Source organism: Pseudophryne corroboree, chromosome 2 (genome assembly GCF_028390025.1).
Source record: "Pseudophryne corroboree isolate aPseCor3 chromosome 2, aPseCor3.hap2, whole genome shotgun sequence".
NCBI classification, from domain to species: Eukaryota; Metazoa; Chordata; class Amphibia; order Anura; family Myobatrachidae; genus Pseudophryne; species Pseudophryne corroboree.
In genome coordinates this window covers 25,893,222-25,908,817 of record NC_086445.1, presented here as the reverse complement: position 1 = coordinate 25,908,817, position 15,596 = coordinate 25,893,222, and the positions used below count along the sequence as shown (strand labels likewise).

Below are 15,596 nucleotides of genomic sequence, written 5' to 3'. Positions count from 1 at the left end.
TAGTCGCAGCAGCTTGAAGTTGAGTGAGCAGATGGACGTTGTCAAGGGAGGGACATGCTCTAGTGAGTGCAATGAGTTCTGCAGCTTGCGCGGACTGATAAGGTATTGGTAGGGTTTCCAACACAGTGTCAGGGAGGGTGACAATGGCATAGCCAGCCTGGTATGTATTGTCATTGGGCCTACTACAGGAGCTGTCAACAAAAACTATGTCTGCGCCTGGTATGGGAACGGGAGACATGTCAAGTCTGGGAGAAGTTTCAGCGTCAATGGAAGCAGCACAGTCATGTAGGTCGGGTGGTTCATCCTCAGGACCTTTCAAGCCTAAAAGGGCATTGAGAATGGGTGCAGGGCCAGAAGAACTAGCAGTGTACTCAATGGTAAGGGTAGGGTTACTCAAAAGGAGTACTTCATATCCACTAAGGCGTTGTGCTGACATGTGCTGTGTGTGTAAGCCTTTAAGTATTGCCAGGACATCATGTGTGGTGTGGAGTACTGTGATGTGGCCTAAAGTGAGGGTAGTGGCCATTTCTGCAACCATTGCACAGGCTGCCAAAGCCCTGAGGCAGGCAGGCATACCTTGCACAGACACTGGCATGACTTTGGAAAAAAATGCCACGGGGCGCAACTTCCCTCCATGAAACTGTGTGAGCACCCCCGCCATGGTTTTACAATTGTCCCTTGCATATAGATGGAAAGGTAGTACATAATTGGGGAGGCCAAGTGCCGGACTTTTTATCAACATACATTTTAAACTTTCATATGCAGTTAACATTTCTTGTGACCATTGTACAGTTTTAGGTTTGTCCTTCAGTGTGGCTTGTCTCAAAATGTTATCATAATAAGAGCAATGAGATATCCACTGTCTGCAGTAATTTACCATACCCAGGAAGGACAGTAGTTCCCTCTGGGTAGTTGGGGTGACCAGGCCCAATACAGACTGTATGCGTTGTGGACTGATTTTCCTCTCTCCCTGAGTGAGCACAAAACCTAAGCAATCAACATGCTTTTTACACCATTGCATTTTTATTTTGGACACCTTGTGTCCACATTCACAAAGCCAGTTTAGTAATGAAACACCATCCTCTCGGCAGGCCTCCTCAGTTTTACTACAGAGCAGCAGATCATCTGCATACTGTAGCAGGACTGAACCATGGTGAGGTTGCCAGGGCCTCAATGTGGCCTGGAGACAACAGGTGCGTCAATAATCTGCACCAGGTAAGTTGTTTACCCTCAAAAGAAAAGGCAAAAAGTAATTGTGTCTGTGAATCTACAGGTATGCTGAAAAAAGGCATTCTTCAAATCAATTACAGAGAAGAACGCAGCATCTGCAGGGATTGCAGAAATGAGTGAGTTTACATCTGGAACAATTGGTGCAATTGGGACAATTAGCTGATTGATCGCTCTGAGATTCTGTACAAATCTTATACTGCCATCAGCTTTGGCAACAGGGTTCACAGGAGTACAGTATGGTGATACAATATGTCTGAGAATACCCTGTTGTAAGAATTGCTGTATCATGGGGCGGAGACCTTCTATCTTTTCTGGTGAGAGGGGATACTGCATAGGTCAGAACACAAAACACTGGTTGTTGCACCGCTGTCCACTAAAAAGGGAATTTTACTTCCATTTATAATAAGTGGCAGCAGAGGTGAATCTTTACTATGACGGGAGAGTTGAATAAAGGCTGGGATACCCTCCTCCGGGCCCCGTCAGTGCGCGGGGTCTTTGGAATCTTCCCTGACTGCGGGGCCTGCTCTGTCTGTCAAAGCGTCCGGAGCTCTGATAGGCATGAGTGGGTGGGGAAATGAGTAAGCTTTCTGAGTTAAGCAAAGGTAAGCCAGCGTCATCTGTCCAGCAGTCCTTAAACCTTTTCCAAAACGCAGTAACAGACTATGAAGGTTTCTGTTTACAAGCCACAGCGACAGGCAAAAAAGCACAGGCAAAGGAGCACGGGTTTTAAAGACCTCCTTCATATGTGTATAGCTGCGTCCTTTGCAAGCTTTGCGCAAATAAGATATACAGCCATCGAGGGTAATAGTGGGCTTGGGACAGTGTTTTACTATTATCTAAACTCTGGGTTATTGGTGCTAGGGATAGAGCTAGTGGACGCACTCTCCAGCAGTGGAGCTGGAGGCAATCCCATTTGGTGTGAAAGGGTTACTGCTGCCAAGAGATTTGTGTCTCTGAGCGCAGGATACATTGGAATGCAAAGGGGGGAGGCGAGAGGGATTTTCAAAGATTTACAGTTCTCTGCAGCTTCGCTTCTGTGCTATTGGGAACTGACATTTTTTCTTAAATCTCCATATAGAAAGGGTAATTACTGCCTTCCCGTAGGAATGGGTCCTGTCCTGCTTTCTCTGTCCATCCCGCTAAATTATCCACCCATGGGTTAACTAAATAATAATCTGTGGTGGAGTTACGGGCAACATACATCTTGCATGTCTCACCAGGGAGGGGCGGGGGATATGTAGTTTTTTACTCTGACGAGAGCCCATTGTCAGACAGTAATATAAATCAACAGTACAACTTTAAAGGAAAATATCTAAAATTTACAACTCTACTATACATGCATCAGCTAACCAGTTAATTAGTCATTGACAATATCACAATATTATCTGTATAGTGAGAACATGAAATCTTTTGACGGTACGATACTTACCATTCGTACAAGATGTCAGAAAAATACAGCGTTTTAGACAGGAAGCAAGAAAAGTGTTTGAGTAAAGATATCTGGCAGACGAAAACTTACCAGCCGTCTGGACCAAATATAAGAACTTATCTCACTACAAACATACAAGAATATAGACGATCAAATCGAGGTATTCTCTACGTTACGTATAGACTCCCAGGTCTATTTTTTTTTAAGTATCCCAGATACTGACGTCTTTGGAGAATTGCGCTTGGACCTCGGGTCCTTTCTCAGACGTATCTTTAAGTCCCAGACATTAAAGATTCTATGGTATCCCTGATACCTGTTTTATGCTTTTACATAAAACTTCGTAATATTAAGTCCCGGACTTAAATATTACCTTGTCACGTGTTCCCGGAACACTGACACGGATTCAGCTTCAGTGTATGACCGCAATCCTGTATGGCAAAGACAGACAATACATTCTCTATCTTACCATTCAGGGACGATCACTGAATTCCGGACATAGCCCCCAGCTGAAAGGATTTGACCTTATATTCTTTAACCCTCGATGTGATGGCCTCTTAGACGTCTGGAGTGTAAATCTTTAGCCACAAGGTACATGCAGAACACAAGCAGTAAAAATTCACACTGTTTATTATGAAGTTAACAAAAGTATATATGACAATGCATATGGGTGTAACTGACATGTCGTTACACTCCCATTGGCTCGTTAATAGTTACCAGGCAGAACAGAAAAGGCGGATGTCCATATATGGGTTTTCTACAAGTTTCTCAAACATTTAACAAGGTTTTTGTAACACAGTATATTTGGGTAGAAAGAACAAGTTTCATCTGGTATGGAACTGACCTTGGATGCCAGACCCACACAGGCCTGGTATCTGTATGAGAGACAAAGGCACCTAGCACAGGGCAGCACGCATCCATGCAAACACATAAGAGTTCATATAGCATGTTTTAACCCTTCACTAGGGAAATAGAAATATTCACTTTTACACTGTAACTATTATAAGGAAATTGATCATATAAAAAGTAATATTTACAAAGCACAGAAGAGTTAACCCTTCAGTGTGTGTGTATATATATGTGTCTGTTGTGTGTGTATGTGTGACTGCTGCATAATGTGTGTAAGCGTCACTGGTACAGGGGGCGTTACGTGTCTAAGCGGCACTGGTACAGATGGCGTTACGTGTGTAAGCGTCACTGCTACAGGGGGCATTACGTGTGTAAGCGTCACTGCTACAGGGGGTGTTATTTGTGTAAACGTCACTGGTACAGGGGGGGGGGCGTGACATGTGTAAGCGTCACTGGTTTAGGGGCATTACATGTGTAAGTACTACAGGGGTCATTATGTGCACTGTGCGTTTGTAATGTATGCGATGGTGCAAATTTATAGTTTGCAGGGGGCGCCGGACACTCTAGCAACGGCCCTGACTGCACACCCACTGCACTGCACAGCACTGTCACCTTTTACATTGTTTCAGCGTCCATACATTACCCTCTGCGATATCACCCTCTCTATCCGTTACATCTTGGGGCTTCCAGGCCGGCAGCCCAGGTGCTGTGTTGCGGAGTCAGGGCCTCTGGGGATCTGGGCGCGGCTGTGGCGGGAAGGCACTTCTGTGACATCACACGCAGAGCAGGCTCCAGGTCTCAGAGAGTATGCGGCGCAGGGAGGCCTATGAAAGTCTTCCGCTGCGCCACTTTCATACACATCTATGCCGGTGGCCACAGCAGCTTTTGTTCCACCTGCGGCGCGGCTAGGGAGTGGGGATTGTTGATGCCGGAGGGGGCAGGTGGACTGGCAGCAAGACATTGGTGGTCATTCCGAGTCGATTGCTTGCTAGCAGTTTTAACAGCTGTGCAAACGCTATGCCGCCGCCCACTGGGAGTGTATTTTAGCTTAGCAGAATTGCGAACAAAGGGATTGGAGGGTGGGTACAAAACATTTTTGTGCAGTTTCAAAGTAGCTTCAGACCTACTTGGCACTTACGATCACTTCAGATCATTCAGTTCCTGATTTGACGTCATGAACACGCCCTGCGTTCGGTCAGCCATGCCTGAGTTTTTCCGAACACTCCCTGAAAACGGTAATTTGACACCCAGGAACGCCCTCTTCCTGTCAATCACTCTGCGGCTGCCTGTGCGACTGAAAAGCATCATCGCTAGACCCTGTGTAAAACGACATCGTTCCTTGTAATAGTACGTCGCACGTGCGCATTGCGCTGCATACGCATGCGCAGAAGTGCCGAGTTTTTGACTGATCGCTGCACAGGGAACGAATGCAGCTAGCAATCAACTTGGAATGACCCCCATAGGACGCTGCAGTAAAAGGATTGTTTTTCCCCCTATCTACAGCACAGAGACTTGCTGCAGATGCAGTGACACACCCTCCAGCTGCACCTTTTTGGCAGGTACAGTCCATTTTTTTTATGGTCTGTGCCATTTTTTGACTCTCCAAGCTTCCATTGAAAGTATAGGAAAAGGGGCGTGGCCACGTCACTGTACCCATGGCCACGCCCCCTTTTCGAATGTGTATCAGTGTTTATGTGTACATTGTTGGAGGGTGTGATGCTGCAGATGCAGGGGGACTATTTTGGGCTGTGGGGCTGGAGCTGCTGCTCCATCAGTCCCATTGCTAATCCTGCTCTGTGAAAACAGAGCAGGCAAAGGGCAGAGCCTCCCATTGGATGTAACCTGTGTGGGAGGGCATTTCTCGCCCAATCAGCTGTGGACTGGGTGTGATAGACCTGCCACTAACCCAATGAGAGCTTCTAGCCACGCCCAGCGTTAGAAATCCAGGCACAGAATCACAGGGCTATTATATAGTATATATATATATATATATATATACATACATACAATCATACATACATGCATGCATGCATGAATATATATATATATATATATATATATATATATACACACATACACACGAAAAAAAATAAGAATTTACTCACCGGTAATTCTATTTCTCGTTGTCCATAGTGGATGCTGGGTACTCCGTAAGGACCATGGGGAATAGCGGGCTCCGCAGGAGACTGGGCACTCTAAAGAAATATTAGGTACTATCTGGTGTGCACTGGCTCCCCCCCCTATGCCCCTCCTCCAGACCTCAGTTAGGGAAACTGTGCCCGGAAGAGCTGACATTACTAGGAAAGGATTTGGAATCCAGGGTAAGACTCATACCAGCCACACCAATCACACCGTACAACTTGTGATAACTATACCCAGTTAACAGTATGAAACAATAATGAGCCTTATTAACAGATGGCTCATAACAAAACCCTTTAGTTACGCAATAACTATATACATGTATTGCAGAGAGTCCGCACTTGGGACGGGCTCCCAGCATCCACTACGGACTACGAGAAATAGAATTACCGGTGAGTAAATTCTTATTTTCTCTGACGTCCTAGTGGATGCTGGGTACTCCGTAAGGACCATGGGGATTATACCAAAGCTCCCAAACGGGCGGGAGAGTGCGGATGACTCTGCAGCACCGAATGAGCAAACTCAAGGTCCTCCTCAGCCAGGGTATCAAACATGTAGAATTTAGCAAATGTGTTTGAACCCGACCAAGTAGCAGCTCGGCAAAGTTGTAAAGCCGAGACCCCTCGGGCAGCCGCCCAAGAAGAGCCCACCTTCCTCGTGGAATGGGCTTTTACAGATTTAGGATGCGGCAGTCCAGCCGCAGAATGTGCAAGTTGAATCGTGCTACAGATCCAGCGAGCAATAGTCTGCTTTGAAGCAGGAGCACCCAGCTTGTTGGGTGCATACAGGATAAATAGCGAGTCAGTTTTCCTGACTCCAGCCGTCCTGGAAACATAGATTTTCAGGGCCCTGACTACGTCCAGCAACTTGGAATCCTCCAAGTCCCGAGTAGCCGCAGGCACCACAATAGGTTGGTTCAAATGAAACGCTGATACCACCTTAGGAAGAAATTGGGGACGAGTCCTCAATTCCGCCCTATCCATATGGAAAATCAGATAAGGGCTTTTACATGACAAAGCCGCCAATTCTGACACACGTCTGGCCGAAGCCAAGGCCAACAGCATGACCACCTTCCACGTGAGATATTTTAGATCCACGGTTTTAAGTGGCTCAAACCAATGCGACTTTAGGAAATCCAACACCACGTTGAGATCCCAAGGTGCCACTGGAGGCACAAAAGGGGGCTGAATATGCAGCACTCCTTTAACAAATGTCTGAACTTCAGGCAGTGAAGCCAGTTCTTTTTGGAAGAAAATCGACAGAGCCGAAATCTGGACCTTAATGGAACCCAATTTTAGGCCCATAGTCACCCCTGACTGTAGGAAGTGCAGAAATCGACCCAGCTGGAATTCCTCCGTTGGGGCCTTCCTGGCCTCAAACCAAGCAACATATTTCCACCATATGCGGTGATAATGTTTTGCGGTCACATCCTTCCTAGCTTTAATCAGCGTAGGAATGACTTCCTCCGGAATGCCCTTTTCCTTTAGGATCCGGCGTTCAACCGCCATGCCGTCAAACGCAGCCGCGGTAAGTCTTGGGACAGGGCCCCTGCTGCAGCAGGTCCTGTCTGTGCGGCAGAGGCCATGGGTCCTCTGAGATCATTTCTTGAAGTTCTGGGTACCAAGCTCTTCTTGGCCAATCCGGAACAATGAGTATTGGCCCTCATTCCGAGTTGTTCGCTCGGTATTTTTCATCGCATCGCAGTGAAAATCCGCTTAGTACGCATGCGCAATGTTCGCACTGCGACTGCGCCAAGTAACTTTACTATGAAGAAAGTATTTTTACTCACGGCTTTTTCTTCGCTCCGGCGATCGTAATGTGATTGACAGGAAATGGGTGTTACTGGGCGGATACACGGCGTTTCAGGGGCGTGTGGCTGAAAACGCTACCGTTTCCGGAAAAAACGCAGGAGTGGCCGGGGAAACGGTGGGAGTGCCTGGGCGAACGCTGGGTGTGTTTGTGACGTCAACCAGGAACGACAAGCACTGAACTGATCGCACAGGCAGAGTAAGTCTGGAGCTACTCTGAAACTGCTAACTCGTTTGTAATCGCAATATTGCGCGTACGTCGGTCGCAATTTTAAGAAGCTAAGATTCACTCCCAGTAGGCGGCGGCTTAGCGTGTGTAACTCTGCTACATTCGCCTTGCGAGCGAACAACTCGGAATGAGGGCCATAGTTCTTACTCCTCTCCTTCTTATTATCCTCAGTACCTTGGGTATGAGAGGAAGAGAAGGGAACACATAAACCGACTGGTACACCCACGGTGTCACCAGAGCGTCCACAGCTATCGCCTGAGGGTCTCTTGACCTGGCGCAATATCTTTTTAGTTTTTTGTTGAGGCGGGACGCCATCATGTCCACTTTTGGCCGTTCCCAACGGTTTACAATAATTTGGAAGACTTCTGGATGAAGTCCCCACTCTCCCGGGTGGAGGTCGTGCCTGCTGAGGAAGTCTGCTTCCCAGTTGTCCACTCCCGGAATGAACACTGCTGACAGTGCTATCACGTGATTCTCCGCCCATCGAAGAATCCTTGTGGCTTCTGCCATTGCCACCCTGCTTCTTGTGCCGCCCTGGCGGTTTACATGGGCGACCGCTGTGATGTTGTCTGACTGAATCAGAACCGGTTGATATTGAAGCAGGGGTTCTGCTTGACTCAGGGCGTTGTAAATTGCCCTTAGTTCCAGAATATTTATGTGTAGGCAAGTTTCCTGACTTGACCATTGTCCTTGGAAGTTTCTTCCCTGGGTGACTGCCCCCCAACCTCGGAGGCTTGCATCCGTGGTCACCAGGACCCAGTCCTGTATGCCGAATCTGCTGCCCTCGAGCAGATGAGGACTCTGCAGCCACCACAGCAGAGACACCCTGGCCCTCGGGGACAGGGTGATTAACCGATGCATCTGGTGATGCGATCCGGACCACTTGTCCAATAGGTCTCACTGGAAGATCCGTGCATGGAACCTGCCGAAGGGAATTGCTTCGTAAGAAGCTACCATCTTTCCCAAGACTCGCGTGCAGTGATGCACCGACACCTGCTTTGGTTTCAGGAGGTCCCTGACCAGAGATGATAATTCCTGGGCCTTCTCCTCCGGGAGAAAGATCTTCTTCTGTTCTGTGTCCAGAATCATGCCCAAGAACAGCAGACGCGTCGCAGGAATCAGCTGCGACTTTGGGATATTCAGAATCCAGCCGTGCTGATGCAGCACTTCCTGAGATAGTGCTACGCTGACTAGCAACTGCTCTTTCGATCTCACCTTTATAAGGAGATCGTCCAAGTACGTAATAACCATGACTCCCTTCTTTCGGAGGAGCATCATCATTTCGGCCATTATTTTTACACATATATAGCTTATTGGGCTATATTATTGCTGTTTTGCCAATTTAAGGTACTCTAATTGCTGCCCAGGGCGCCCCCCCCCCCAGCGCCCTGCACCCATCAGTGACCGGAGTATGTGGTGTGCATAGGGAGCAATGGCGCACAGCTGCAGTGCTGTGCGCTACCTTAATGAAGACCGAAGTCTTCAGCCGCCGATTTCCAGGATGTCTTCTTGCTTCTGGCTCTGTAAGGGGGACGGCGGCGCGGCTCCGGGTCCAGATGACCGAGGCTGGGCCTGTGTTCGATCCCTCTGGAGCTAATGGTGTCCAGTAGCCCAAGAAGCCCAAGCTAGCTGCAAGCAGGTAGGTTCGCTTCTTCTCCCCTTAGTCCCTCGTAGCAGTGAGTCTGTTGCCAGCAGATCTCACTGAAAATAAAAAACCTAACAAATACTTTCTTTATTAGGAGCTCAGGAGAGCCCCTAGTGTGCAACCAGATCGGGCCGGGCACAGATTCTAACTGAGGTCTGGAGGAGGGGCATAGGGGGAGGAGCCAGTGCACACCAGATAGTACCTAATCTTTCTTTAGAGTGCCCAGTCTCCTGCGGAGCCCGCTATTCCCCATGGTCCTTACGGAGTACCCAGCATCCACTAGGACGTCAGAGAAACAACATTTATAAAAACACATTCACATGGATATATACAGATATAAGTATACACATACATATATTAGCATATATATTCACATATCTGAAAACAGAACTATATTTTTAGGCATACATATATATATATATATATATATATATACACATACATACAAATATACTGTATGTACACATTTAAAAAAATAAATATATATATATATATATATATATATATATACACACACACACACAGTCAATGAACACACATATATATATATATATATATAAAATATATATACTGTGTGTGTGTGTGTGTGTGTGTGTGTGTGTGTGTGTGTATGTGTGTGTATATATATATATATATATATATATATAAAACAGACAAATACTCTCCTCCTGCGCTGTTCAGTTGGTAAAGGAAAGACTTATGAAAAGATTCTAAAAATGGCTGCCTGATTCCACTAAATTCCCTGTTAGGAGGAACCAAGTATAAGGAATAGAGTGAAAATAGAGGAATTGGCTCCCTAGGATTGTATCAACCCCTGATATTAAAGAAAACCCTTTTATGGTTTCACAACTGTCAACAAGCTTTAAAACATAATGATCAACTGTTCATTCATAAAAATGTATTTAAAACAGTACATTAGCGCAATTAATGTCCGTAACATTACAACTACAGTAAAATGTAGTTCTCCAACATTGATCGACCTATCGAAGGCAAAAAGAAGTGTAGGTAGAACTTTACAATATTCTTCTTCCTTATTATAAATTCGGGAGTAACATCAGATAAAACAATGATAACCCAACGCGTTTCGTCTTGTACCAAGACTTCATCAGGGGTGTATCTAAAATTGTAGGACAGCTAATCAATATATAGAATTTGTACAGACATTGATTTATATTACATTAGGAACAAACCATATGTAGAAATATGCAAGACATGGTATAACAGAATATATAACGTTTAAGATAACAATAATAAACAGAATCACTCAGAGAAAAAGATAAATGAATGAAAAAATGAATGGGAAAATGAAGAAGATGAAAAATGGGAAATTCGAAGGTGTCACAATAATTCACAAGACATACCTCTGATTGTAGGTAAGTATGATCAACAGACTAGAATGGACCCAGACAATCAATCAGGGATGTTTGAGGGAAGAATTCCAACATCACTAAGGATTACTGTAGTAATATCAATCCAGCCTAATTGAAAATTAATTTTGATTGTAATAAAATATATTATATTATATACTATATATTAGTACCCAATTCATAAGGCGAAGTGTGACACTACATACCTCGTAGATCAGCTCATCATGTTTCAAAAAGCTCCAATGTTGGAGATATTCATATGGATAAAGGACTCCACAAGCTCATATAAAAACGAACCTGATAGATCAATTGATTGGTATTATCATTAATTAACATTAATGTATATTGGACCTAATTAAAAAGAAATAAGGGGAACTCCTACAAAAAATTACCACTACTGCCCCTTAAGGGAATAGATAACATATTGGAGTTTATATCAATAAGAGTTATCTAAACAGAGCCATATCCTAGGTAATTATCAAAATTTATCAAAATTAGTAGGAAACAAAGAGAATGGCCAGAGGCACTAAGGGATAAGCCACAAAATTCTCTATGGTTATTTTTTAGAGTACAATCCCTCAGATCTAATAAAAGATCTATTTGAATGAGATCAAAATATCAATATCAATAATAACATACCTTGTAGATCAACTAAAGGTGTACAATTCTGTTAGAGGAGAAATAATCCTCGCTAGTTCGTATAGATATGGAACCTAGTGGGTTAATTCATTAATATTGATTGGTGTCAGAATATATTTAAACCATATAAAAAAGCCCATACATAACATATCAATTGTGGAGATACACAACACCCACAAATAAGTGGTGATTTTAAAGTGGACAACACTGACAAGGTTTACAATATACAATAAATACGAAAATACAGTGTTTTACTTAAACAAAAAAGTTTTTTTTCTCTCATCTTTCTCCCTCTAAGTTATTCAAAATAATAGATTAGTTTTCGCAAAATGTGTCACAACATAAAGTATCCCAAAAAAAGCAAAACATAAACATATATAATTAATTAAATGAAGCCATGTTCAGAATGAAGTGTAAACAAATCCTTACCCTCCAAAGGAAAGTCAGTGGTGGCCCAGTATCTATGCAATGAAGCATATGAGCCATGGCCATCCTTATATAGGGGAATAGAAATGACATCACTTCCTTAAGCTTAGTGATAGGTGCATTTATTTCTTACTTAATAACCATAAAACAGTATAAGGTTTCATACTTTAGTGTAGTCTAATACTCCTAGTGTGTGAAAAGTATCAAAGAAGTGTTCCACTTACTATCTGAATACAGTGTGTACAAAAAACTTTCATTGTTAATAATACCCGTAAGACACCACTAGCCAATATGGGGTAAAGAGTGACAGTATTAAGCAGACAATAAGGGGGATGTAGGGCGGGACATTCTTCATGGTTGTGCGTTCCCTCCTGGATACAGGAGAGGCAGGGGATACTACTCAACCCTGTTTGTAGTCCCGAAACCCAATGGGTCTTTCCGGCCTCTACCCAACTCAAGTCAGTGAGCAAATTTGTGAGTGTCCAAGTTCCGTATGGAAACACTGCGCTCAATTGTACTGGACATGGAACCCAGAGACTATATGGTATTCCTGGATATACGAGATGCTTACCTGCACATACCTATTGCCATATTGCATCAGCAATAACTGCGGTTTGCTTTAGGCAACCTTCAATATCAATTCCAGGCTCTGCCATTTGGACTGGCCACGGCCCCTCGGATCTTCACCAAGATTATGGCCGTGCTGACGGCTCATTTCTGTGGCCAGGGAGTCGGCATCCTGCTGTATCTGGATGACTTGCTGATCAAGGCAAACTCCCACAATGTCCTCCTCAGTCATCTGCAACTGATGGTAAACTTCCTACAAGCCCATGGGTGACTCATCAACTGGCAGAAGTCCTCGCTGGTCCCTGCTCAGAGCATGGAGCACCTGGAGGCACTGCTGGACACACACACAGCCAAAGACTGGTTCTGTCTCCAGAGAAGGTCCTGAAACTTCAGGACAGGATCAGATACTTCCTCTCTCGCCCAAGAGTGTTGATACACTCGGCGATACAAGTACTAGGCCTCATGGTGTCGCTTTCGACATGGTAGAGTACGCTCAATTTCATTCCTGCCTTCTACAGAGGTTAATCCCTTCTAAGTGGGATGGCCTGCCTTATCGGATCGGGTCTGACATGATCTCCTTGATTCCAGAGGTTTGTCTGTCGCTGAGCTGGTGGATACAGGACCAGCAGTTGAGCAGGGGCGGTCCCTTCTGGATCCCCAACTGGGTCCTACTGACTACGGACGCCAGTCTGAGGGGTTGTGGTGCGGTGCTGGAGCAACATTCTCTCCAAGGTCGGTGGACCAAAGAGGAATCTCTCCTCCCGATAAACATTCTGCAACTGCGGGCAGTGTTCAGTGCTTTGACTCTTGCCCTGCCTCTGATACAGAACAGGCCTGTTCAAATACAATCAGACAACGCCACCACGGTGGCATACATAAACCATCAAGTTGTCACTCGAAGCCGCATGGCAATGATGGAAGAGTTAAAATACCATTGTTGGGCGGAACGCCATCTGCCAGCAATATCGGCAGTGTTCATTCCAGGAGACATCAACTGGGAAGCAGATTTCCTTAGTCGTCAGGACGTGCACGACAGAGAGTGAAGTCTTCATCAGGAAGTCTTTCAACTCCTAGTGGACAAGTGGGGCCTACCAGATGTAGTCCTGATGGCGTCTCGATACAATCACAAAGTTCCAGTCTTCTGATCAAAAACAAGGGATCCTCAAGCAGCGTTCGTGGACGCACTGGCAATTCCATGGAACTTTCAGCTGCCCTACGTGTTCCCTCCAGTGTCACTCCTGCCAAGGGTACTATGGAAGTTCAAGCAAGAAGGAGGAATACTACTTCTAGCCGCTCCAGCGTTGCCCAGACGGCATTGGTTCTCAGACAAACAATGGTAGTTGCTCGGTCATTCCTGGAGATAATTATATATCAGGTGCTGGAAAGGGGGAGGGGTCACAAACGACAGACAAAGAGGTGAATGGTGCAAATCTCCACCCTTAAATTTCCCTTCAGCACACTACAAATTACCTGTAACCATACCTGAACCTATCTGGTAATAGAAATTCAGAGAATTAGTCACACATGTTTGCAAACGCATGTTTAAGCTGCTGAGCCACTTCACGGCTTCTCTGATATCAGCAGTCCTAACACTACATAATAGCAATGCCCACATAGGGCCATGTAATTTGTCACAGTAGGCCTCATGATAAAGGCTATTACTAAAACACATCCAGACAGAGAGCTAACTTACCCGGGAGCCACCCCCAGGATCTCACATTGGCACTACAAGGAACAGCATGCCTTCCAAATACTGCTCCCATTCAATGCCTCACACACATGCAGACAAACAATGGTAAATGCTCGATCATTCCTGGAGATAATTATGTATCAGGTGCTGGAAAGGGGGAGGGGTCACAGACAAACAACAGATAAAGAGGTGGAGGGTGCAAATCTCCACCCCTAAATTTGCCTTCAGCACACTAAAAATTACCTGTAACCATACCTGAACCTTTCTGGTAATAGAAATTCAGAGAATTAGTCACACATGTCTGCAAACGCATTGGTTCTCAGACCTGCAGGGTCTATCAATAGAGCGTCCTCTTCTACTTCCTCAACACCCAGACCTCCTTGGCCAGACTGGCTTTGACGGCATGGCTCTTGAAGCTTCGCTCCTGAGAGCCATAATACTTTCTGAGGCGGTTATCCAAACTATGCTAAAGGTCCGCAAACCGGCTTCTGCACAGATTTATTATAGGGTCTGGAATTCTTACTTCACCTGGTGTGCTGCTAAGAATTACGATGCTTACAAATTTAGCACTTCCAGACTTCTAGCTTTTTGGCAACAAGGCCTGGATTTAGGACTTCGTCTGGCCTCCCTCAAAATTCACATATCTGCCTTGTTGGTGTGGTTTCAGAGAAAAATTACTTCTATACCTGACGTTCATACATTCACTCAGGGCATCCTGTGGATTCAGCCTCCCTATGTCCCTCCTGTGACTCCAAGAGATCTGTCTGTTGTCCTGAATGCCCTGTAAGAGTCTCCATTTGAACCTCTTGAGGCAGTGGACCTTACCTGGCTCTCGGCCAAGGTCCTGTTTTACTGGCTATTGCCTCTGCTAGAAGGGTATCGTGACCGAGCAGTTCTTGGAACTCGCCCAGGTTATTTGCCTAAGGTGGTGTCATTTTTTCACTTTAACCAAGAGATTGTGGTTCCGGCCTTCATCTCTTCTGATTTGTCCTCCAAAGAACGGTCTTTGGATGTGGTAAGGGCTCTCCATATATATGTGGAGAGGACTGCTTCTTTTAGGAGGTCAGATGCCCTTTTTGTACTGTTTGGTTTCCACAAACGTGGCTGGCCTGCGAATAAGCAAACCTTGACCAGATGGATTAAAATGGTGATTACACAAGCTTATTCGCAGGCTGGGCTCCCAGGCTCCTGCTGCTATTAAGGCCCATTCTACTTGGTCTGTTGGACCCTCTTGGCAGCCGCCGTGGCGTGTCCACAGAACAATTGTGCAAGGCGGCTACATGGTCCTCAGTGAACACGTTCATTAGGTTCTATGCCTTTGATACTTCCGCCTCCCAGGATGCTTCCTTTGAACGCTGGGTTCTCATACCCGCTAAGGTGCGTCCCCTCCCTTGAGGAACTGCTTTAGGACATCCCCGATGTATTCCCTTTAGAACAGTTTTCCCGCTGCAGAAAAGGAGATTTATCATAGACTTACCATGGTTAAATCTCTTTCTGCGAGGTACACTGGATTCCACTGGGCACCCACCCTGACGCACTTAGCTTCTTTGGGTTTGTATGGCATTAGCTGCTAGTCCCTCC

The 15,596-nt window shown here is 45.4% G+C and overlaps 1 protein-coding gene across 1 annotated transcript in view; it reads right to left on the bottom strand.

Annotated features, from left to right (window-relative positions):
* LOC134989418 (uncharacterized) overlaps positions 1-15,596 on the bottom strand; it is a 229,117-nt gene that overhangs the window by 131,278 nt on the left and 82,243 nt on the right. The window lies entirely within an intron of this gene.